Source organism: Idiotropiscis lumnitzeri, chromosome 4 (assembly GCF_059441095.1).
Source record: "Idiotropiscis lumnitzeri isolate Australia: NSW breed Sydney's pygmy pipehorse chromosome 4, RoL_Ilum_1.0, whole genome shotgun sequence".
Lineage (NCBI taxonomy): Eukaryota > Metazoa > Chordata > Actinopteri > Syngnathiformes > Syngnathidae > Idiotropiscis > Idiotropiscis lumnitzeri.
The window spans coordinates 21133318-21157335 of NC_142394.1; the positions used below are offsets into that span (position 1 = coordinate 21133318).

General features: G+C 42.1%; 1 long non-coding RNA gene and 1 pseudogene across 2 annotated transcripts in view; one reads left to right on the forward strand and one right to left on the reverse strand.

Annotated features, from left to right (window-relative positions):
* The window catches only part of LOC148338532 (uncharacterized), a 68603-nt gene that overhangs the window by 24698 nt on the left and 19887 nt on the right, over positions 1-24018 (forward strand). The window contains exon 3 of one of the 2 annotated variants that reach the window (XR_015842908.1): positions 3156-3382. The exons of the other annotated variant lie outside the window; for it this stretch is intronic. This is a non-coding gene — a long non-coding RNA (uncharacterized LOC148338532). Of the gene's footprint in view, positions 1-3155; positions 3383-24018 lie in introns of those variants that run through there. 2 annotated transcript variants of the gene reach the window in all.
* Positions 755-1400, reverse strand: LOC148338533 (uncharacterized; annotated as a pseudogene).

The window sequence follows — 24018 nt, forward strand, 5'->3', positions numbered from 1 at the left end:
GCTCCCATTATCATCATTACACATCCGGTCTGAGGAGACCTTTCAACTGCGTAATCATAAGTCACACAATGAAAAGCCACCGCCATTGAGCAACGATCACCTAGCGCAACTCCGGGGCCCCGTTGCAGTTGCTTGGTGGGCGTGCAGCATGGCAGACCTTTGTTCCGTGTGTGTGGAAAAGCACACACTGTCAACACGGCAGAGAAAAGCTAATATTTACCACGTATGGTCTCTGCTTTAATATTAGCTCGAGGTGCTAGGCGAGGGAGAGCAGCGGTCTCTGACTCGGCCTTCACTTCCTGCCCAACGCAGCAATCCAAAGATGCATTTGTGCGCCCGCTTTACGAGACGAGGATATCAGTTGGAAAGTGGTCAATGTTTTAACCCTTAGATGCATGAGTGAGTGGACCCTACACTCTTCCACAAGTGGGTCAAAAATGACCCATATTAGAATCAATGTGTTTCTATGCCATTTTGGTGACAAATAATCACGTGTATAATAACTACTATTATATTTAGGACCACACAAAAATGATCCCATGTTGAAATATCAATATTTTTCACTTTTTAACATTTTTGAAAAAGAAAATTACCCAGCCCAACCTATACAAAAATGTGCTGTCCGTCTGTGTCTGCAAGTGTGTGCACGCGTGTGTGTGTGTAGGTGTGTGTGTGTTTGTGTGTATGTTTGTATGTAAACTGTCCAGTCATTGATCATTCCTCCCTCTTTTCCCAGTTTTGCCTTCTTGTCTCATCATTGTATGGAGTTCAGACAAACGACCCATTTACGGATGTGATCATTGCACATTTTCACACATTACATTTAACTTTGCGATCTTTGTTACTTGGGCAGATCTGGCACCTTTTTCTCTTTGGATGGCCCTGGCTGCTTCTATTTTGTGGCTGGGTTGTGGATTTTGTCACCCCGCACTTTTCCATTTCTACAAAAATTGGGGTTTGTAGTTTGGTGCAGCCTTCCAGTCAACTCCTCTTGTGTGGTGTGACAAGCTCCTTTGACAGATTTTTGAGGAAGAGATTTCATTGAGTTCATTGATGATGCCGCTCTTAAAATCTGGGTGCTGAACTGTGAAAACAGTGTAGGCATTCAGGGTGGCGATGGAAATTATGTTGTACCACACCACCATGGGCCACCTGTGTGTTTGTTTGGCACTTGCAGTTGTAATTGCCAACAATCTGGTCAATGGCGTCTACAACTCCTTTCGTCTTGCTTTATAATGTAATCACTTCTGTTTTTTTTTTTTCTTTCTGCTATTTTCATCCACTACCCTGTCATGGTGCATCTTGCTCAGCTTTTATTTTCTTTCTGACATAGCTGACCATTGTCTGTCATTGAATTCAAACTCTGTGTTTGGAATGTCCATGGACTTGGACGGCTTCATCAGCTCTTGCTGTGTAAAATAATCTTCCTGAGGGGTGGCACTTCTGATATAGTCTGTGTAGTTCACAATTAATTTCTTGCTGACAGCCAAAGTTGATAAGAATCAAAAATGCATGCGGGTCATTTTTGACCCACTAATGGAAGTTTGGGGTAGTAATACAAAAACTATAATTTCTTAAAATGTATAAAAGGTAAGTTAAAAATGTTAATGGCATTATGTCAAGAACATGTTTTTTGAGGAATACCTGGAGTATGAAATGACCAAAAAATTTCAGTGCGAAGATATTTCAAGAAAACTACCTCACCGGGTCATTTTTGACCCACTTGTGCATCTAAGCGTTAAAGGGGTTGGGCGGTTAAAATATGTAATTAAACATCTTCGGTTGCAGACTGTAGCGGTTTACGACGCAGAAGTTCGTAGCGCTCAGGGTAGATGATCAGTTAATGTTTGCCTTCGGAAAAGTACTTAATGAAATAGAAATACATTGTTATGGGATTTATTAGATTTTTCAGGTATCTCTACTTAAGTGCTTAAGTGTTAATTTTTCTGATTACTTTCTACTTTCACTTTATTTGAAAACATACATTTTGACACCATGGGACCAAGTTGAAACCTAACAATTAATGAATGGTGAGGTTAGAAAAAAGAGGTTCTCAGACAATGTGGTTACTGAACCGCAAATGTCACAGAGTTTCAGCGGCAGTTTGTGAAATTTGAATAGTTTCCATTCAGTTCCTTTCTAGAGAATGTCAAGAAATGCTCAAATATTCACGGTCATACATAATTCTTTGAGTCATCCCTTCATCCAGGGCCTTCGACCTGACTAGTAGCAATCTCTGAAATTATCCTGATTTGTTTTTGCATGGTTGCCGTTTCCTCTTCTCATCCCGTCAAATTCCAAACAGGAAAAGATCTTTAGGCCTTTTCTTTCCTTGCGAATCAGCAGTGTGTATTTTTAGGACGTGGTGGCTCTGTGCCTCGTCTCCGGAAAGGACTCTTGACGAGTTCCCGTATGTACTGCGGGGAATCATGCGTGGGGTTTCTGGCGCTGGACCCACATCAATATCCTCCTCATGTCCGCGGCCAGGTGTTGAGGGCAAAATTCACTGTAGAATTGTGTATCCCGGTGCATGGCCGCTGGATATGCATTTCCCTGCCTCGCTGTGCGCCCCGTCTCCTCTCCTTCCGTCTTGTTCTTGGCATTCCTCTAATCGGAGCCGAGCGCGGTCGGTCCACCGTGGCTCCCGCTGCACACCTGCTATGAAGAAACAGCTGTGCTCCGCCACAACATCATTAGTGCAGCTGAAAGAGAAGGAAAGGCCTGCATAACCATTCCCCCCACTGTTTACTCTCCCAAAGAGTTCAGCGCTGGGACATCTGTACAATGGACCAACATTTTTACGATAAAGACGTGCAAAAAAGCTGCCGGACCCCCTCCTGTTCCCCGTGTAACACGATCGGATTGGAACATGTGGGAGAGCCGGGGTGCTGAAAGAGAATTTTAGACTTCGAGATGAATACGTTCTTATGGGATATTCACTTTGAGATTCATGAGCAGGCGGTTTGTCTCAAAGTATGGAAAAACCCTTGCGGGTATAACCAGAAATCTCAGAAAGTAGCGCAGCAAAAAAGAAAAAAAAAAACCCGGGAAGGATGTATGAATGTAATCAATAGGTCCTCGCCAAATTTGAAAAGGCGAAATGAACTATCTTCATTGATTTTTTTTTTTTTGTTTTTTTTGTTTGGACGTCATAGACCAGAAGGAGTGGGAGGGGTTGACCTCTGTGGGCACCAAGGGCCACTCCGGAGAGTTGACGCCAAGCCGCAACACCCAAAGCTCCACTGTAAGAAATACCCACCTCTGGTTTTAAACTGCAACTGATTATTGGTTCAACCACAAACCCTTGACCCAAATCATACACTTGCTGCTAGGCTAAAAGTAAAAGTGGTACCTATTTTGTCCATTCAACTGGACTCACGATTGCATCCAACTGGACTCACGATTGCATCAGTATTGTTTTGCTGCGTTACAGGGATCGTATTATACTGTATAAAATTGAAGTGTATTTGTTGTACAGTATACAAATTGTTGGGTCTCTGGAGATTATGAGATCCTTGCCAAGTGTGAAGTCACACAACCAAATCATCATTTGCTAACTGCCTTGTTCCAACGACATCTATGAATGTTGCCAAATTGTGACGTCCGAATTTGGCTAATGTGGTTACACTTGTTTATAAACCTGGACTCGTGATTGCATCAGTCAGTATTCATGACCCGTCACTCAATCGTATTAAAAAGCAACATATGGAAAATAACCTTTTTGATTGCTTGGATCCAAATTGATGGGTCTCTGGCGTGTGAAATTACACAACCAAGTACATTTCGGAAAATGGGTCTGGGCGAGTCATAAAAACGGAATTTTACCAAATTCTGACGTCACAACATCCAACAAGGAGCTGAATGGCAATATTCGCAACAGGTGTTTAATCCTTCAAATGACCAGTAAATATCCTGGTTCTATTAGAACTGTCATAAGAAGGTTGCAAACAGATACTGAGACTGGAGGAATCACAGAAAGGCATGGAAGTGGATGTCTTTGGAAGTTGTCTTGGATCAAACACCTATACGGAATTTTGCTAAGGACTGCAGCTTCTTCAAAAGAAATATAAAAATATTGAACAGTTGGATATTGTCATTGAAAGGTTTAGAGAAGGTCAAATTAAATAGTATAATTAAGTGATGGGAGGACTTTAAACCAGGGCTGGGTTTGACCTACTGTAACCAAAAGCCATTTCTAGAGCTTCTCCAAATGTGGTGATCGTTTTGTTATTGTGCAGCTTGGATGGTTTTAATTAACGTTGAAGTACTAAAAACACCACTTCCAGCTTTATCTTGATGCAATTTCCTGCTTGGATTCATTCACAACTTCATTCTGCCTTCCCATTCCCGCTCTTTGTTCATTTGCTAATAAACTATGAGGCGTGCTGATAAACTCAATCCAGTTATTTTAGGGTGATGACACATTGTGGAAACAAAAAATGCATGAAAAGTAAAAATATTTTCTTTTTTGTTGGCTATGTTTGTCTCTCACCCAGCCAGAGGGGAAAAATATGTCAAAACTCAACACCGGATTAAATAACCGGTTTAGTTGGATATTTCTTGCAATAGAGCCCTAGCGGAGAAAATCAATCCGTCACCACGCGTACAGGAAGGAAGCCTGGGCTGAGGAGAGATACTGCTCTTAATGACATCTCTCTGTGTGCCTGCACCAGAGGGGGAAGTAACCGGATATTTAAACAGAGATAAGAGTGTGTGCCAAAGGGGCTGGGATTGGATATGGCTGCAAACCCCATGGCAACCGGCCGGCAGCTATTGGATATGGAAAGGTAAATAGTAATGCAGTCCTAGCATGTTTTTAATGCTGTAAATTAAAAGCTCATGTAACACTCAGGCGAGGGCAATAAATAGGCACTTCCAGCTTTGCCAAGTTTTCATTAGTGACTTCCTCCGAAAGCATTTCTATTAAATCAAAATTTGGAACACATGCTCTGGCTCATCAGGATCCGTAAGCAGTAATCAGATATATTTCCAGGATTCCAGCGTCCACGGCCATAAGTTCACAGACTAGATTGGAGCAATTTTGAATCTCTACAACTTACATGCAGTTTGTTGCTCTGAACACTAGGGGGTTGAACGTTCCCTGAGGTCACTCCGTGCTCTCCATATAACTCTCTGTATCCAAACCTTTTGGTTGCAGGAAGCCCTTACAGGGGGGATAGTTTTCAAGGACTCCATCCATACTGTGGTCAGAACACGGACTAGATGCCTCTGATCATAAAGGAATTGTAGACAAGTCCATAGAGGGAGCCTTGGTGGACGAGGAAGAAATCGCCCTTCATTCCGGTGAAGTTCTCCACGGAAGAAAATGGTAGCCAAGTCAGAGGAGCTGCATGGATGTGGAGGGTACCGCCATGACTGAAGGAAAGGAGCCAATGCTGGACATAGACGGCAACGGTAACAAATGAGTGGGGGAAAAAGTGGAAGCTGATTAAAGCTAAAACTGGCGAGTCAAAGAGGCAGCTAGCTAGATGGTTGGAAAAGAGGGCAGCGGCTTCACCCAACAAGAGCTAAACACACTGAGAAGCCTGACAAAGTCTGTCTGGTTTGCATCTTTGGCAACAGTATAGCGATTCATCCCTACAAAAGTCAACTATTGAAACATCAAAACGCAATTTTTCTCTCCGTCGAGTATTGACAAAGTCACATTGTTTGGTACAAATTGTGCAAGTTAATATATTTAAGAGGAATATTTTAAAAAAATACATTTATTCTCATAATATCCACTGTTATGTATTCCCCCTTTTTTTTTGTAATTTCCAATGTCATCGGATATGGCCATCCTACTGATTGTTGAAGCCATTTTAAATTAATCAGATGAAGTACGTTGAAATATTTTGCTAAGCAAATGGCTTTTCAGCATCTGCTAACTGTCACGAACCCCACACGTTAACATTCCCGAGCCAATTTGCAGCATCGGCTGCAATCCGAGCCCTCACCGTCCCTGGATCAGATGATGCTCCCTGAAAAAGGATTACACGCAACCGGATCTGTTTTGGCATTGGTACCGGAATTTTTATTACAATGATCTTGGGTGCGGTACGCCAAGATTGCATCCTCAATGTGAAGGAGAAAGAACAATGGGGGAGGCGTCAGCAAGGAGGTAACACAAGGAGTTGTGGAAACACACCAGTTCATGATCAATAACATTTACCTCCTGCATTCTACTTGACATCCACCCTTCTATCTATCCATTTTCTTCCGCTTATCTGGGGTCGGGTCACCAGGGCAATCGCCTAAGCAGAGAAGCCGAGACTTCCCTCTCCTCAGCAACTTCGTCCAGGTCTTCCGGAGGGGTGTTCAAAGCCCAGCTGGGAGACAAAGTCGCTACACTGTCTTGTGGGTTATACCCAGGGGCGCCACCTTGTGGTAGGTGTTAACATCTCAGAAGGGAGGCATTCCAACCAGATGGCAAAGCCACCTCTACCGGCACCTCTCGAAACGGAGGAGCAGCAGCTCTGCCATGAATCCCTCTCAGCTTCTCAGCCTGTTTTAAAGAAGCGCTTGGACAAACTCCGGAGGAAATTCATTTTGGCCACTTGTATCCACAGTCTTTTTCTCTTGGTCATCACCCACAACACATGGCCATGGAATGTTAAGTGACCAGGAAATTCAGAGCTTTCTCTTTCGGATCAGCTCCTTGTTCACCTTGACCGACCTATGCAACTGCACATGACTGCGGACACATCCTGATCCAATCTTACTTAAAACACTTGAACCATGGGTGCTGTAGACAGTCAGAAAGGTGCAGTAGTGGACATCTTCTGAAATGTATTGATTGAAACATGGATTGTGTTTGTGAGTACAGTTGTGTATGCACTCTCTGTTGGTATTTTCCTTCCGTGAGGCCCTTGACGTGTTAATTTCACGATGTAATGAATTGAATTTCCTTTGTGACCGTTTTCTGGTCCTGCTGTAAGCCTTCACATTCACGGATGATGCTATCGTACCCCCTCAGTGGGAGCCACGGCTGAAAGGACTTTCAGATTGCAGGGCACGATTTTGGCGAGGCAAGGGGGGGGGCACACTCATGGGGCACAGCTCTGGAATTAGCTCCACAATTGCGAAGAGAAAGCTGTACGCACGGGTTGGGGGTAACAAAGAGTCCTCTGTCTGGGCAAGACATTTCGGGTTTGGGGAGGTGGGAAATACTATCTGGTGCCACCCCCCCTCCGCCCTTTTGTGCCCCCTTCCCCTTTCCTGCTGCTTGGACTGACCATGACAGCAAGCCACATTGGGCAAAGTGCCACACTAGAGCCGCAAACCCTCAGCTCCATTGACAGCTGCTACAACTGCCTCTTGCATTGACATACAAGTAATTGGACCACACTATTAGTTGTTAGACTAGGGGTGGGAACCCTTTTTCCGATTTCCATTTCAGTTTTTAAGCTTTCCCAAGGGTTAAATGTTTGGGGGCTTTTTGTAACAGTTTCAGTGAAAAAAAACTCTCATTTTTTTTTCAATCAGAACTTAAAGAGGTTGTTTTATAGTAGACTGTGTTCTATGGGAAGTATCTGTCTGAAAATATGTGTGCAAGCCAGCTAAGAAAAAGCTTGACATCAAAATGTTTCTGTTGCATGCACCACATAAACTGATCTGCACACTAAATGTCATTTGACGGCCGTCACGACTGACTTTTTTAGATTCATGGTCCTGCTCCACTCCTACTGTACATAAAAGAGGAGGAGGGTGAACAGTGGCTCATTTGCATGAAACAAGATCGCCTCCTCGAAGCAGGCTAATTTCAGCAAGGTTTGAAAAAGGCGAGGGCTAGGTAAACTTGTTTTCGTGTTACTCTAAATTTTAATCTTTCATGGCTGCTAAAAAAAAACTCCCTCTCTATATCCTGGATAGATTTTTCATATGAAGAGTAACCGATTTTCGGTCCAAAAAAAAAATCCTTTAAAATCAATGACATGAAATTAAATTTTACAATTTATAACTGGCCTTACTAAATAAGTATTTATTTTTATTTCATAGATTTTTTTTTCTAAAGATTTACAGTATTCATTTGCCTTAACAAAATTGAAGGGACAGCCAATCAGGTGGGATCCACAATACGATGTCCTCCCCCAACACAAAGTGTCAATGTGCAGATGGCCACAGCTGTCTGTTGAGGAGCTTGACAGTGTCCGACAACTGGGAGCTTGTTGAAAGTGACATGCTCACCAAGACTTTCACTCTGCCTGTTGAAAGCACCAAATGGCCGACCATTACATATTTATCAATGGATCGTAATGGCGTAATACATATTACGTGCTACTTCCATGTGAAAATAACAAGTTTATTTACAATATTACTGTCTTTGTAGAGTTATGAGTTACTCAAGTTTGTTACTTTTTTACGGGGTTTTAATTTATTTAATAATGAATTCGCATTTATTTTAAAAGAGGATATTTGAGGATATTTCAACCCTATGGTTGGAGAGCACTACCTTTGATTAATATTTGTTTTTTTAACGAAAATCTTATCCAGTAAATACATAAACCCAGACTGTAAACCATAAATGAAATGATCAACATACTCAAATTAATTTACGCGCAAACTTTTATCTAATTCCTCTAACAAAGCAAAGTTGGATAGGGCAAAGCCAATATGTTAAGTCAAAATTGAACTGACTAGTTTTTTTCTTTCATTTAAATAAAAAAATAAAAATAATTCAAAGTTCAGTTATTTGTAATTCTCTATATTGAGGCAAACGTTCGAGTTGAATAGAATAATTTTTTTTTTTTTTAAATTGGAAAAAATAACTGAGCGCATCCGACTCTATTTTAATGAGACATATTGTAGATTGTCCAATTGGAGTTGCCGTAGCGTGACGTCATCGGGCACCAGACGTCTTCTGCTTCAAAGCTGACGGATCCGCATTTTACAATGACAATAAAGGGATTTCTGATTTCGGATTTTGATCACTAACAGCCACTCAAAATTAGCACTGTTTTACATACAGTTAATGATGGCACTATTACTGTACGACGTTACTTTTCTAACGCATTACCCCCCCCCCCCCAACACTGGTGAATGGGAATAACAGGGTGTGACATACTAACACCCACGAATAATTTCTGCTGCCTTTTTGTGTTGAAAGCGGTTGTCACAATCCAACAACTCTGTTAAAGCTTTGATAATTCCCGCAAAGCTGTGAAAATACTGGCTGACGATGTGTAAGGGCTTAAAGAGGAGTAAGCAAGTTAACTTGAACACAACAAAACAAGTCAGCCCCCAACCTCCGTTGACACCCCCCCCAGATTGAATGCATCCACGGTCCAAGGCTCGGCCAACTTCCACAGCTGTCACACATTTTCAACAGATTCGGTCGGCCCTGGATGAGGCCGCGTAGAGAAGACATTCCTGCGCCATTACATATCGCCTAAGAGGAATTAACGTTAACATCTGATATTGTGGAAGTGGGAAATTTGCCACCCCGACCTTGCCCAAAGCACTCCGGAACTCAGGGTCATGGATTTATTATCCAAGATGGCCCTCCCAGGTCACAAGGGGCCATTTTCTCCCCACTCACTGTTCCGGCTACAAAAAAAAAAAAAAAAAAAAAAAAGGGAAAAAATAAAGCCTGCGGCCTTAAGTGTGCTATTCATTAAGTACACTGCGCGCAATGCTGAGGGGGGGTTGGAGACACATGTTACTGTTGCTCTACGAGTATTTGTCATAGGAACGGCATGTCTCGTCCCACTGAGAGGCCATTCCCAGCTGTTGATCTGCAGTTCGGCGATGCGGCCTTCATCCCCCCTGGAGCAGTCGCAGACACATAAACAGGATGCCTCCGATGTATAACTGCACAAGTGTGGAAAAGAATCCCAATCCAATGCCAAAATACCCCCCCATTCCCTCTGCTCCACTTTCTAAAATGAATTGTAGGTTTCAAGAACATCAGAAATATCCACTCACTGTCCCATTGTAGTTGTATGTTTCTTAACATATTTGGCGAAAGTTTGAGCAATTTACTTTCCATTTTGTTTTGCAAAAGAGTCTTTTGAATTGGAATAACTTGCAAGTCAACATTCAGCAGATGACTAATTGCCTTCAACTTCACAGGTTCTAATGCACTTTTGTGGTCGCTCCGCCGAGTTGAAGAATTAACTGCACTCTATGTGTAATTTTGTAATGTTTCAATGTCATTGTGTGAAATAATGAGACAGCGTGTGCCAAATCGAGGAGAAACGCTACGAAAATGTTTCAAATTTCCGGGAAAGTGCTTAAGCCACAACTCACCAGGAATATAAATATTAGCATCCCTTTGATTCTCCTCGGCAAAAAAATTTTTCCAGTAAAGATTCTTTGCCTGAAAACTGGAAAGTCATAGTGACACACGCACCCCCACACACACACATGCGTGCTGCGATCCAGATGTTTTGATTCTTTTTGGTCCGTACGTCAGCGCGTGCTTTCAAAGTTTCCGTGAGTGCGACGGCCTCAGCAACAGTAGTAGTGTCAAGGCATCCACTTGCACCCCAACTTCCAGGAAGTAAGCACAACTATGCCGGAGCCTGCGTCATTCCGTGAGTCAACTAAACAGTCTGCCGGGATATCTGTGCTGTGAGGGAGTCCAGACGGGTTCATTCTTCTTTCCTCTCTCGCTTCCATGACTGTTCAATTTCCGCATTGGCAGAGTGCGAAGGGCCAAAGCATTTAAGATGATGTGTAGGCTAGCAGAGTGGAATGTGAAAGGTGCAGGTCCATTTCATTGATTTGATGTATTTAAAGGTCAAACCCTGTTTGAAGAAAAAAACACTCAAAAGTACTGCCTGGTGGTCTAATGCAGTGATTTCCTGGTGAAATGTGAGAAACCGTCCAATTACACTTATTTTAAAATTACAACAAAAAAAAAGAAAAAAAACCCAAACAATTTAATGCTCTTTCACTAGATGTCAGAAGCTACAATTGTTCTTTTTTTTTACAATTGTTGCCACGGAAATGCAACCGGCTTCGTTCATTAAACAAATCACAAATACTGAATCGTTTCAGGAAATGCTTGTGTCCACAAGAAGATGCTGAAAGGCTGTAATGTCAATGCCCAGTCTGAAGTGGCGCTGTAGTACAGCACCAGGAAGTCACCGGAAAACAAAGAAGAAGCCCGGATTTGAAGAAAAAGAATCGGCAAAGACAAAAAAAGAGTACCGTAGTCTGCAACAATGGCAAATTATGCAACACAATCACGAGGAGAAAAGTTTTGTTTGGCGGGGTGACAAGCGGGAGCTTCTGCTTTGGGTCATCCATCATGCTTCTCAGAAGAGATTGGCAGGTAAAGTATGAAGGCTTGAGGCTGCCCTTCAAAAAGTGCCAAAATTGATTCGGTGCTTTGGTGCGTCAGTGAAGGCAACATTAGGCACATCCAGTGAAAGAGTGAAAGCAACTTATGTCACTAAAAAATTGAACATTCAGTCACATTTTCAGCAATAATAGTAAAATAAATGTGATACTAATCAATGGCACATTTGAAGAAGGCTGATGGTATTCATTTGAATAGATGACATTGCCATACAAAGTTTTTTTGTGCATCTTTATTATGACGGGAATACTTGTGGTCAGAAACAACAACAGGCCACAAGGCTGTATTTCCAAGTTTTCATTCAAAAATAATTTCTTCACATTATAAGGTTTTACACGGCTCCTCTTCAAGCTCACTGAAAGCCACAAATATTTGCAAGCCACTTCCCACAAACCGTATTTGGCGGTATAATATCAAAACCATCCCAAACTTTGGATTGACGCTTTTCATTGGTCACCATTACTAACGCAGAAACATTGTTCAATCGTTTGGTGGTTATTACACGAGTTAGCTCCAAAACAACCTGCCAAACCCATGTCAGCCAATAAACCGTTTTGACGTATGACGCTTCGCATACAATCAGCCATGTGATGTGACAAGAACCAAAGCACTATTTTGAAGTTGTGTGAATCAGGAAGGTGGGCACAGTTTTTGGGTCATTTGACCATCATTTGTTATCCGCAGTTGTTGTTGTCAATTCTGGTGGTTCATGCACAGTCAAACGAGAATGCAATAAATACTCATTGTTCCAGGAAAATATGCAAATGAACGCAAGGGATTGCGTTGTGACAACCAGCCACTCTGGGGCCGGGTTATAAAAATATGAAATATCGCCTCCGCTTGGACGAAATGCCCAAACGGTAAAACTAGCTACTACACTTTTGGATGGGCGAGGCTTGAGCCAAGATTATCATTTCAGTATATTCGGTACATTTTTTGCGACATTTTTGTTTGGTGGTGTGCCATGAGAGTTTTTTTTCCTTTTATAATATGCTCCATTAAGGTTAGGAAACATTGGTCTAGTGGTTGTTGGTCTACCTCCCATCAGTGGCATTGCCGGAAAAAGTTCAATGGGTAGAAAAATGTCCTCGGATTAGACACCAGGCATATCAACCAGCAATTTTTACATCCAAGAACCTTTCCAAGGTACAAAGTGTTCCCAGTCCAGAATTGAATTTACAACTACCAATGGAACACATCCATGTAAACAAAGCACCACAAGCAAAATCTGAATTCAGCCTCGATTTTTATCAATCACTGTAAGTCCTGATAAGAAAAACAAAACAACAGAAAACTTGCCAAGTGTCTGGCTGCCGTGGCCTCGGGGCCCGGTTCTTAGCTTTCCTTTTGTCTGCTCAAAGTTGTGAACAAGTCTGTCATTTGAGCGTCTCCCTCTCTGCTGTGTACACTTCAGATGGCGGCCCTGACAGACTATGAATCATCTGTTCGGAAACTAGGTTGCAGCACAATAGGCTCTTCATAAGGCGAGGCAGCCCCCGAGCGCTCAAGTAGGCGAACGTACGCCCGGTGACCATGTTGGAATTCGAGACGGAGCAAGTGAGGTGAAGTTGCTCTTTGCTCTGTTGTCTTTATAACTCCTACACTCCGACAACCAAAGTGAGCAATAAAATCCTGGTGAAAATGCTTGGCGTAGTGGGGAGAGCAGGTCTCATTGTGGACGAATGTTCTGGTAAACATACGTTTGATAAAAGATGAGCGTACTCGCCACTTGTCACGTTCGTCCGCAAACAAGTCGACGCTCACGATTTCTTGTTTTTAACCTTGCTTGAAAGTGAGTGAAAAATTCAACATGCACAGTCCCAACGAGATCATGTCATCGGTGAGACTGGCGTTCGTGATCCGACCAACGCAAACGGCGAAGGTTCCTTCTTTGCTAATAAGCTTCTCAGTTGATATTAGGACTTTAGTTTAAGGAAACGTATATCTAAATCTAAATGTTTGAAGAACCTCAGTTAATATCTCGTTACCTCATGAGGACACACCTCCATGTTTGAAGCCTATTGTAATATCCTCTGCGTCCGGTCTACCTTACAGCAAGGAAATTAAATGTTAAATATTTACCATTCCCCTGGTATGCGACCGGGCAGATTCCAGCTGTGACGGGTAGCAGTTACATTCCTCCCACAGGAAGTTTATTCTTACTCATATTCATTTTCCCCTTCTCTGCCCCGACAACTTTTTTTTTCTTTTTAATGCGGCCAGTAGCAAACGTTTCACACGTGTCACTGCAGGCGAGACTTGAGGCTGCGCAGGACTGTTCAACAACCGTCTTACGCGAGGTGGAATACTTCCAGTCCCGTTGCACGTATTAGCCCTGCCTGATTACGTTTTCTCGTAATGAAATAATAAACTCCAACTTCATGTGTTGTTTCAAGTTTGTGACAGGTATACCTCTGCTAGCCATGATTTTCTTTGTAAGGCATCGATGCTGCTTCGGGTTTTTGATGCTTCCCCTTGAAGGCTCAGGAGAACGCCAGGTTGTAGAGTGTTGCTACAGCCAACAGACAACCAAGGCAGTTTAGGTCATAATCGAACTGAAATATATTTATTTTTACAGTTTGTAAAACCGAGTATGTTTGGTATCTGAATTGATATTACATTTCCGTCCTCTCCATCTTGTTGTTCACATTTTGACAACATGAGACTAGGGCTGCCACTAATGTGATTTTGTTAGTCGACTAGTTGCCAATTGCAGTTGTGAATAGTCGACTAATCGGATATGTAAATTGAAAGCTTGAATTCTTTACGCTATGTTCAAATTTAACGTGCGTCACAGACATGCAGGAGCAGTGGGTGATGATGCAGTTTTGAGAAAAAAATCTGCATAAACAAAAATATGACACGCCTGCTATTAAATTAGCTATTGACAGGTTTGGTCGGTGATGTTGTCGTGACTCATCGACTAATCTTGGCAGTATTTCATGAGACCAAAATAACACTTACCTAATGGTCAACAGTTCATCAACTTTGCAAGGCGCCAAACAGGATGTTTTCAGCAGGAAATCACCACTGATCTTAGAGTGTTACAGTGTATCATTGTTGGGTTAAAATAGAGATACAGAGAGACTGGGAGAGTCACAGAAAGGATAGAAGTCAAGTGTCGTCAAAAAAGTCGGCTCCTTTGGGAATATATTCGGTATCACGGATTGGTAGAAGAAGAATATGCTAATCGTGCTTATGAAGGGTGGATGCTATAGAAAGCAACACAATTCACCAGAACACCAGCCACTGCTTTGTTGTAAAATTCAAGGCAATGTTTCGATATTACCATAACGCTGTCTTGAAATGAACATATACAAGCAGCTATGAGAGTTAGCGAGGCTACAGTTGGTGAAGTAGATGCTGTGGACTCGCTACTGAGGCAGCAAACTAGATGACGAGTATGGTTCACGTCTGTTCGTTTCCGCTTTGATGTTAATTCACAAAACAGAGAAGAACATAGACGTAGCTAATAATTTTCTAAGCAACAACTGTATGGTTGGACTGTATTTTGGTTTTAGTTAGAATGTTCAATTGAAAAAAAAAACATTTCAAATTTATACATTATTGAGGTGAAATTGCAATATCATGGACATGGACATATATACTGTTAGACTCAAATACCAGCCCAAAAACGGAGGATTGGATGAATAAGAAAAAAATATGTGGGAGCTATATAATCCAAAATTCACTAGTAATTTAATATTTCAACAACAATCTTTCATATTTCTTCTTTTTCAATTCCAAATAAACTGAGTCTTTAGACTTTCATTTTGTAGACTTAATCCTTCAACGGGGGAAACAGCACTCTTGTCACGGAAAAGAATACAACCAAATTTCCAACATAGCTCCTATGAAAAGGAATGGGAATCGTCCGATTTCACAATCTCCCCAGCACAAAGCATCCCTTTACCCCTAAGACCCCGGGCTCCCCACCCCCTCCCATGTCGCCTTTTGTTGTGTGCATGTGACTGTCCAAATGGCTCGGTAGGAAATGCCATAGTCCCCCCCCCCCAAAAAAAAGAAAGAGGGAAAAATAGTTGTGGGAGCCACCCTCTACATCAATTCAGTGGCAACCAGAAGCATTTTATTGTTACTCGTCTGCTGTTTAAGCTGTCTTTCATGTCAAAAGTCTTTTCCTGCTTACAAATCACCGGGAAGCAATCCTTTTGGCCGCACCGCTGTGCCCTAAGCCCCTTCCTAGGGTTCAGCGCTTTGATCACCTGTTACGTCGGCCATCGAGTTAAGAAATAGAGTAACTGGCTGCTGGGATAATCTTGTGTTCTTGTCCGGAAAGGAGGAACCCCCCATGCCTTTTCAGTGGTTCGTTTTTTTTTTTCTTGTCTGTGCTCGCACTCGATGAGCCTGGGAACAGGGTGCCCGCAAAAGGAGGGCGGGCGGCTGCTTGAGCTGAATTGCTTGATTTGTAGTCTTAGGTTCAAGAAAAAAAAATTGCAACTGGCATAGGACATATTCACACGAAACTGGAAAACTTGCAATTTTCCAGTGTGAACAAATCCCAAAACCAGTTTCCGTACCTCTAGTGAGCCATGGCACGTGTTTCACATTGAAAAATATCATGGCACACTGCCAAACAAAACTGTCACAAGCAGGTATGCAGTGTACACTGGAATAACTAAATTTGACTGTCATTTAAATGTACATTTTCCGACCAACTTTTTATAATTGGATAATTTGCGGAGGCGCACCTCATCTCTCATCACAGTGATTGGTAATCACCGCCCTCAGGCGTGTCTTGCTGTGGACCCTCATTATGCTACCTTCGGAAAATTATGACATCATCGTTAGTCTTCACATGTCATCAAAGGCTGGATGTAAACTTCAAGGTAAATATTACAATTTGATTTTCTTCCATTTGTCACAAATTGGAGGAGCACATGAAAATGTAGATTAACAAAATAAAAAAATGAGATCGGATATCAGATTGGTATCAGGCCTCATTCAAATGTGGATTTAAAAGAACGTGACATACAAGTGCTCTGAACTTCCAATTTCTTTCTACATTGTAGACAATGTGTGAGCATTTACACTTACTCGATATGCACCAATATTCATTTTAGCAACTTCTGCGAGGAGCCCTAAAAAATATACATGTACATATATAAAAATAAACTGCCAAGCAACAATTAGGAAGATGCCACAAAATGAGACAACTGCTGCCACACTTGGCTGACACAGGTGGAAAAAGTGAGGTGCGCTGTTTTCACGTCAACTGGCTAAAGCTAACTCTTAACTACAAGGGGTGTGCTAAATGTATCAGGATTATATTAGTTCCATCCGAAACATTTGGTATGGTATTCAAAAAAGTTTAGGAAGGTTTGGGTTCCGAAAACAAACTCAGCCGCTGACTAGAGAACGTCATGGCAACCGATGTGCACTGGGCAGTACGTCAAACTTGTTAACTGTGCTCCAGCTTGAAATTCATGTTGTAGCCAGGAGCAATCCATCCATTTTCACATGTACATTGAAGAACAGGCGTCGAACTATTTCCAACCTGTGACCTATGATGTTTTTGGCTAAGGGGTTAAACATGATCCGACATCCTCCATGTGAACACTGCTGTTTCACTACCAGAGACCCAGACCAGTTGTCACCGCTCCCGAGTTTTAAGATGTGCTTAATTGGCTTGCCTGAGTGCAAGAGGAGGGGAAGGAGAGTGAGTTAGCTTGTTACGAGAAGAGCCCAGGGAGGCGGGGGTCCCTTATCAGCCCGTCGCCGGACACCTCCGGTGGCTATTAATCAGAGCCAGAGTCCGACTGGAGCCAGAAGAGGATCCGCCAGGGGGGACAGCGATGGCGGGAGGGAGTGAGGGAGGCAGCCTGGAGCCTTCCTTGGGCCTCACTAACATGAACAGACAGACAAACACTCCCCCTCCTCAAGTGCGAGGGTCCTTGCTGGGACAACCTGCCCCCCCGCGAGCCCTCGTCCACTTCCCTAACCTTCCTCGCCGCTATTGATTTAGGTCCCCCCTCCGGCCAGCACCCATCCATTTTAGCCGAGGTGACAGGTTTACGTCGCTCCCTCTCCACTTTATTGTATTGCTGCGGCTCTGCCAGTTGCTATTGTGCTAATGAAAATTTAGCACCAGACGCAATATTCCTTTTTCACAGGATGTGCACGCAGCGTGCAAAATATCTTGGCGGCATTTACAGGATTGAAGGCGCTCATTATTTTTAATGTTCGTGACAGAGTGGCCCCGAAAACAGTTTTTATGGACAGGAAAACAACTACGAGGTGTTTCTGATTATTGAGGTGTTTGCTAAATGATCTCTCTCTTATGTATATCTTGGCTGCCTTTAATGGCCTTTACCTGGACCATGTGTACTCAGTCCAGTAACAGCATTACCAACTTCTTCTCGGGTTCTGTGGTTGATGTCCTAAACCTTCCAAAAATAATACTTCCGTTGGGCCCAGACCGAAACCACCTCTTTTTCTGTTCCTTTGATCCAGACTGTGCCCCGAGACACCTTTTTAAACCTGTTATTTTGGTCCAGTCTGAAGGTCCAAAACAAACAAGCTAAGCATTAATAAAAATCCCTGAATCTTCTGGGTGGTAATGCTGAAATTAAATCCAGACTGGTTCATGTCCAAAACCTGATAGGGGGTGGAACTTCTTAGAAATTTGTTTTGTGATCAAATGTTGGGGATTTCAATTCCTTTTGGGGATCAATGACATTTTTGAAAGATTAGATTTCAAAACATGTCACTGGGTTTGGAGTGCTACGCTTGTCTTACTTTGGTTGGTTCAGTTCCAACTCAGTGATGGTGTTGTCTGTTTCTGTTTGTGCCCTGTGACGGTCTGGTGACCAATCCCGGGTGCCGTTTGCCTTTTGCCCAAAGACCGCTGGGAAGGGATCCAACTCCCAATGACCCTCAACAGGATAAATGGGATAGAAAATGTGTCTGTTATTTTGATCCAGTCAGAAGGTCCAGGCAAATGAGGGAAAATTGCCACAAAGTTCTGAGAAGGCAATGCTGAAATTCACTCCAGACTAGTTCACATCCAAACCTGATAATTAGAACCTACAAAGCTGTTTTGTGATCTCGGATTTATTGAGATTTCCATGATTTTTTCCCCCAATATTAAAGTTAGCACAGCTACCTAAAAAAAAATCTGCTGAAGTACCCCACTGATCAAATGCACCAAGCTCACACATCTGGAGGTCCTCAACCGCAGTAAATTGTCTTGAATGCTGATTAATTTCCTTTGAAATATCGAGCAGATTGAACACATTTGCTCATTTGTTATGCGGCGCCGGAGAATGTGTTGAATGCTTCACAACCGGGCCACGTCGGATCGCAACATTGGCTATTAACGTCCTGATCAGCTTCTAATGGAAAGCTTTTGTGAACAAAGCGCTACAAAGCGCCACGTGTAAATATTGAATAATGAGGCTACTTTCAAGTCCTCCCCTTTGTGTTTGGAGTAAAGGGGAAAATGTCATTAATGACAGCTTTTGCTGTGGTTTTACATCACACAAGCTCATAAAAAGCCATCGGCGCTGATACATTTGTTAGCGTAACCCTCGGCAGGCATTTACAAGCCGGCGTGCGTGCATTTGTTGGCAAGATGTGCTTGTGCTTTGAGACAGGCGTATTAATGAGCCGCTCATTTGCTCGCTGATGCACGACTCTTGCTATTAGTCACGGTCTGGCATGATGACAAGAATCGCATGTACACACTGGAAACTTGACCTGCTTTTATGGGGACAAGCAGTGAGGATGTTCCTATCTGTAGGTTGCACTGCAGGGTGGGACAGCTTATATCGATGTTTTGTTAAAACAATGTTAGGAGTTGCATTTTTGTTGTCTTGCATAAAATTCAACATTTTCAATTGTCCTGTTACAGTGCACAACTTTGAAAAATATTCTTGCTCCTCACAAAACTTCTTTCGTGTCCTTGCATTACTGTAATAGCTTTTATTGTTTTAATGGCATGTTTTGTCATGTTTGTAAATTCCACTGTACTTTGTGGGGGAAAAAAATCACAAATTAAATGGAAATATCTGCCAGAAAAATTGCAATGTTTAACTAAAATAGTTCAACTCTAGTTTCAAGATAAAGTTTGTGATTTAAGACAGGGTTAAGCTTTCAAAAAGACTCAGCTTTTAAGTCAGAGTTAGGATTTTAGATCAGGGTTCTAAATGACGATTTGTAGCCTGGTTTAAAACTACAATAAGGTTTTAAAATTAGGGTTTGAAACAAGGGTTACACTGGTCAAGTTTAAGATGGGTTTCTTACAAGGCTTATAGTTTCAACCAGCGTTTGATTAAAACTATGGATTTAATTTTGAGTTTCAAAAGTTTCCAGTCAGGGTTTAAACTTAGGCTTTCAAAACTATATTGTTTTACACCAAGGGTAAGGAATTAAAATTGGGTGTTCAAGGCAGTGTTAGGGTTTCAAAGTCAGGTTTCAAGCGTGAGGGCTTCAAGCGAGGGTTGAGGTTTCAATTGAGTTTGAATGATTGTTAATGTAATATGGACATTTCACGTGAGCACAGCTCCAGTAAGTGCAGGCTCATCAAGTGTAACACTCACAAACTTTTTCTGACTCATTCAAGTGGCAGGAAGTTGATTTTTCATACCCAATTTTCCCCCCTCCTCCTTTCTGGTATCCAAATAAACTGAGAAATTTCAGTGAGTCACCAACTCGCCACTGCCGCCGCTGTAATGTACACTTTGGACGTGTGAAGAACACAAACAGCACTGACCCGCTTATGCCTCAATGGAGCCCTTCTCAGATACGAGGCCTGGGCGCACTTGCCAACTCAAACGCAATACGAGCTCGCTTTGGCCTTGCCGCTTCGTTAAGTTTTAACGTACTGACTCAGCAGTCGAAAGTAAGGCTTCAAGCCAGTCACATCTGGGCTTTCAAACCGGGGTTAGGGCTTCAAGTAAGGGATTCAAATTAGGGTTTTCCACCTCCTTTCAAACAGGGTTTAGGGTTTTAAACCCTGGTTTAAACCATGCCTTAAAGTTTTAAACAAGGGGTTCTTCAGATTAAGGTTTCAAAACTGCTTTCGAGTTTCAAATAAATGTTGACATATTTGGTAGACTTCCAGCATTCCACCCGGTGTACTTTACTCCGACCCAAATTTGAAACCACCCCACTCCAGTGTTTTTAAAAATGTTTTACGAGGATTATAAATGATTGCTGTATTCAATTGCCTTTACTGCAGCTATGCATTAATCGCCCACCATTTATTTTTTCGAAATGTACTGGAAACCCCATTGAGAATAGGGCCCGCAATTCCACTCAACTTTATTTGTAGAGTACTTAAGAAAAACAGGTTATTGGCCTTTCCATTTTGACAATGTGGAAAGATGGTTCCAGACATGAGTGTTTTGGGTTAAGAGCATGGTCACAGATCCACAGAACTCCTTTCTCAAGCTAACGTCCTCCCGTGAGCGTGCTCAGTGTATGATTAACAGGGCCCTCGCCAAAGGAGTGCTTTGTTTGCGTTGATGCTGTTGGTGGAGGCGACGTATGGCGAGATGTACATCTCAAATGTTGCCACGGCTTCCTTCAGTTGGGAATAATATGGAGGCAAAATAATGTATTTTGGATTAGGGCATTTTTCCGATTAAATGCCGATGTAATCTTGCTTTCTCTTGAATCAGTAAATGCTGTTAAGTACGTATGAATTGGAATACAGCTTTGCATTTTTAGTGTGTACTACCAAAATGACCCATAAACATCCCAGTTGGGCCCTAATATGCAGAGGATCAAGTCAAATTTATTTACTAGTCTTCAATCACAATTAAGTCTCAAAGGGCCCACAATTGACAAATATTAACCTGGATGACTAACCCCCAGGAGAGGAAGGAAAAACTCCAAAAACCCTATCTGGGGAAACCATGAGAAACCTTGAGAAGGGCCCACAGATGGGGGAATCCCTCTTCCAGGATGATCAGTCTACAATGGGTGCCATCAGTTGCAGCTGTCGTGTTCATTTTTTGTCTCAGACCTGTAAAGAAATGAAAACCTGCTCACAGCCAATTACGGTCCTGCAGTCATTTGCTAGCTCTGTTAGCATCTAGCACCAAGGCGTTTTTAGGGCAATTTCAGCCTGATGGATACCCTTCAGCAAGTGTCAGTTTCTATAGAGAACCCAAAAAGGAAGAAGGTATCAACTTTGGCCACAGTACAGCGATAACTGGAGTTTGATGGTTACACAATCATCTCTCTGTGCCAGATAAAGGTCATTGTGTTAGCACAAGTTCGGAAGTAAATTCGGTAGGCCCCCGTGCGGCAAGCAAACAACAGGAAGGAAATAATCAATTTGCTGTCTTTTAATGAACAACTCGGTGTATGACCTCTTTGCCGGAGCATGATTGCCACACGCAAGTTAAACATTAGTCGAACGATAGCCAGCTAGGCAGCACACAGGAACTGAAGGCAGGTTGGATTGTAAGAACTCGTGTTACAATCACAAGCACAAGCGCACTTTGGGTATTTGAATTTATGGAGTAAATCAACCTGAATGCTATCACGAAATGAATAAAGTACATTTGGGGACTGATTAAAGGTGAATTATAGGAATAAAGGCCCAACTTTGCTGTTTTTTTTTCTTTCTTTTTTTAATAGGAGGCTTTTTAAGTCATTTCACATTTACGAGTAAGTTAGGTTTAATTGGCATAAGCCTTATGAGGAAGTACTTGGAAAATTTACTCCTGGGTCACTTGATTTTAAGCATCTGCCGATACCAAGTCCTGACCTGATACCTCGGGAATGCACTTGATGGAGAAAACCCAATACCGATCAGCTGAAAATTACGTCTGGTAGTCACTAACAGTCTGCTAAATACAAGGTTGATTAAATTTCAATTTAAAAAAAAAAAAATGAAAATCACAGTATCTGAATTGATGTATTTTATTATATCATAGTGCCACTGTGTAGATCAATCAACACAGCGCTTTACTACTGATGAGAGGAACGAGCAAGGAACTGTGCAGGATCTTTTTAACCAACAAAAGCCGCAACTCTTGACTTCGAAGTACCATCTGATGTTGGGGCAAAAGAAGGCTCATTACCGACCGGGCCTGCACAGGGGGTGGCTTTCTCCTATACGCACTTAAACGGTTGTTAAAAAAAAATGACTTGAGGTTATGAGATGCTGAATGGCTTTAGAGGAGACGAATCTTTCTCCCTTTGTCCCATATCCCACGTCACTGGAGCCAGTGGAGTCATAAATGGCTGCTAACACTAACAGTAAACGGATATAAAAAGACTCCCGGTTTCCTTTATGTGACCTGCGCCCCGCTGCTCCAGGGCCGTTGGAGATGGCAACCTGAGGTGTGGAAAAAGGAAGTGCGGCACACTTGATGAATTTCCAGTGGGCAGCTTTTCCTTTAAAAAAAAAAATATGATGTGATTATCCAATAAACTGTAATTGCCTTGAAGAGGAAACATTTAAGATGATGTCAAGTGTTATTAGAGTTAGCTAAATGTTCCTCATTCAAACTAAATCAGGCTTACATGAAGTAAGGTTTGTTTCCATAAAAATTTAAAACGTAATAAAAGGTGACAGAACTTGTTCAGGGGGACAAATAGAGAACCGAAAGTTACTTACTCTGGTAATTGTGTAGAACTTCTGGAAAACTTGCATCCTGAAGGCTTGGAAGTTGTTCATAAAAATGGCTAGACACATGAGAAGTATGAAATATTCACATCATTTTAATGAGTATCTGATTAAACATGTTCTATGCTGGCTTCATGCTGAAAAAGTCACATCCGTTCTGTTTAGAAAGTACACTGTCCCTGCGGCGAAACACGTTTCTGTTCTGGGGTTGCTTTGCTTGCCCGGGCACTGGGTGTTATCTGTGCCATCAAATGAAATCGCAACGCTATCGAGGCATTCTTGAACATAATGTACTGTGCAATATCATCCAGCCTGGTCTTAGGTCCTCCAATAGAGACCTAAAACACACACAGCTGAAAACCTGAAACTAAAAACAAAACATAGGTCTAATCTGAATTTTCCTTAAATGAACCCTGATGTAACCTCCTTAGAACATTTGGAGCAGTTAGCAAGTATGTACAGGTACGTAACACTTGCTCACGTATAAAATGTTATGAAGCAATATCACCAACAATTTTATTTTAGAGCCAAATCATTTGAAATTTGGGGTTACTCAACAAACTTACAGTTTTGAGTGAATTTGCTGTGCTTGTAACAATTGTCACAAAAAGTCACTTACAAAACTACATTTTTCTAAATAAACGTAGTTTCAGTTTGTGTCAATTCCCAACTCATCTATCATCAAATTTCCCGCAATTGCAACACAAGATGGCTGATATAGCTTATTTTTTGGAGGGATTGTCCAAACAAGAACCAAACTACAAGATTAAAAGTAAACAATCTCCAAAGCTCTTTTGTCAACACTGTACAAACTATTGCAACATTATTTTTTTTTTTGTTTGGCACATTCTAGGAGATGTTGCGGTTTCCGTTTTTTTTTTTGTTTTTTTTTTTTGCCATGGCAGCTTGAATGTCACACGATCACCAATAGAATGTTCTTGACATTATCTTTTGGGGACCGAACACACTCGGAACACTCATCTCATGTTCAGTGTCTCCAGCACTGGAGATTTACTTGCCTTTAGGGAGGTACTTAGCAGACCCTGAAAATTGATATGCAGCCGTGCAATAATTTAAAGGTAGTTTTCACTGCTCCTCCACTGGCCATAAT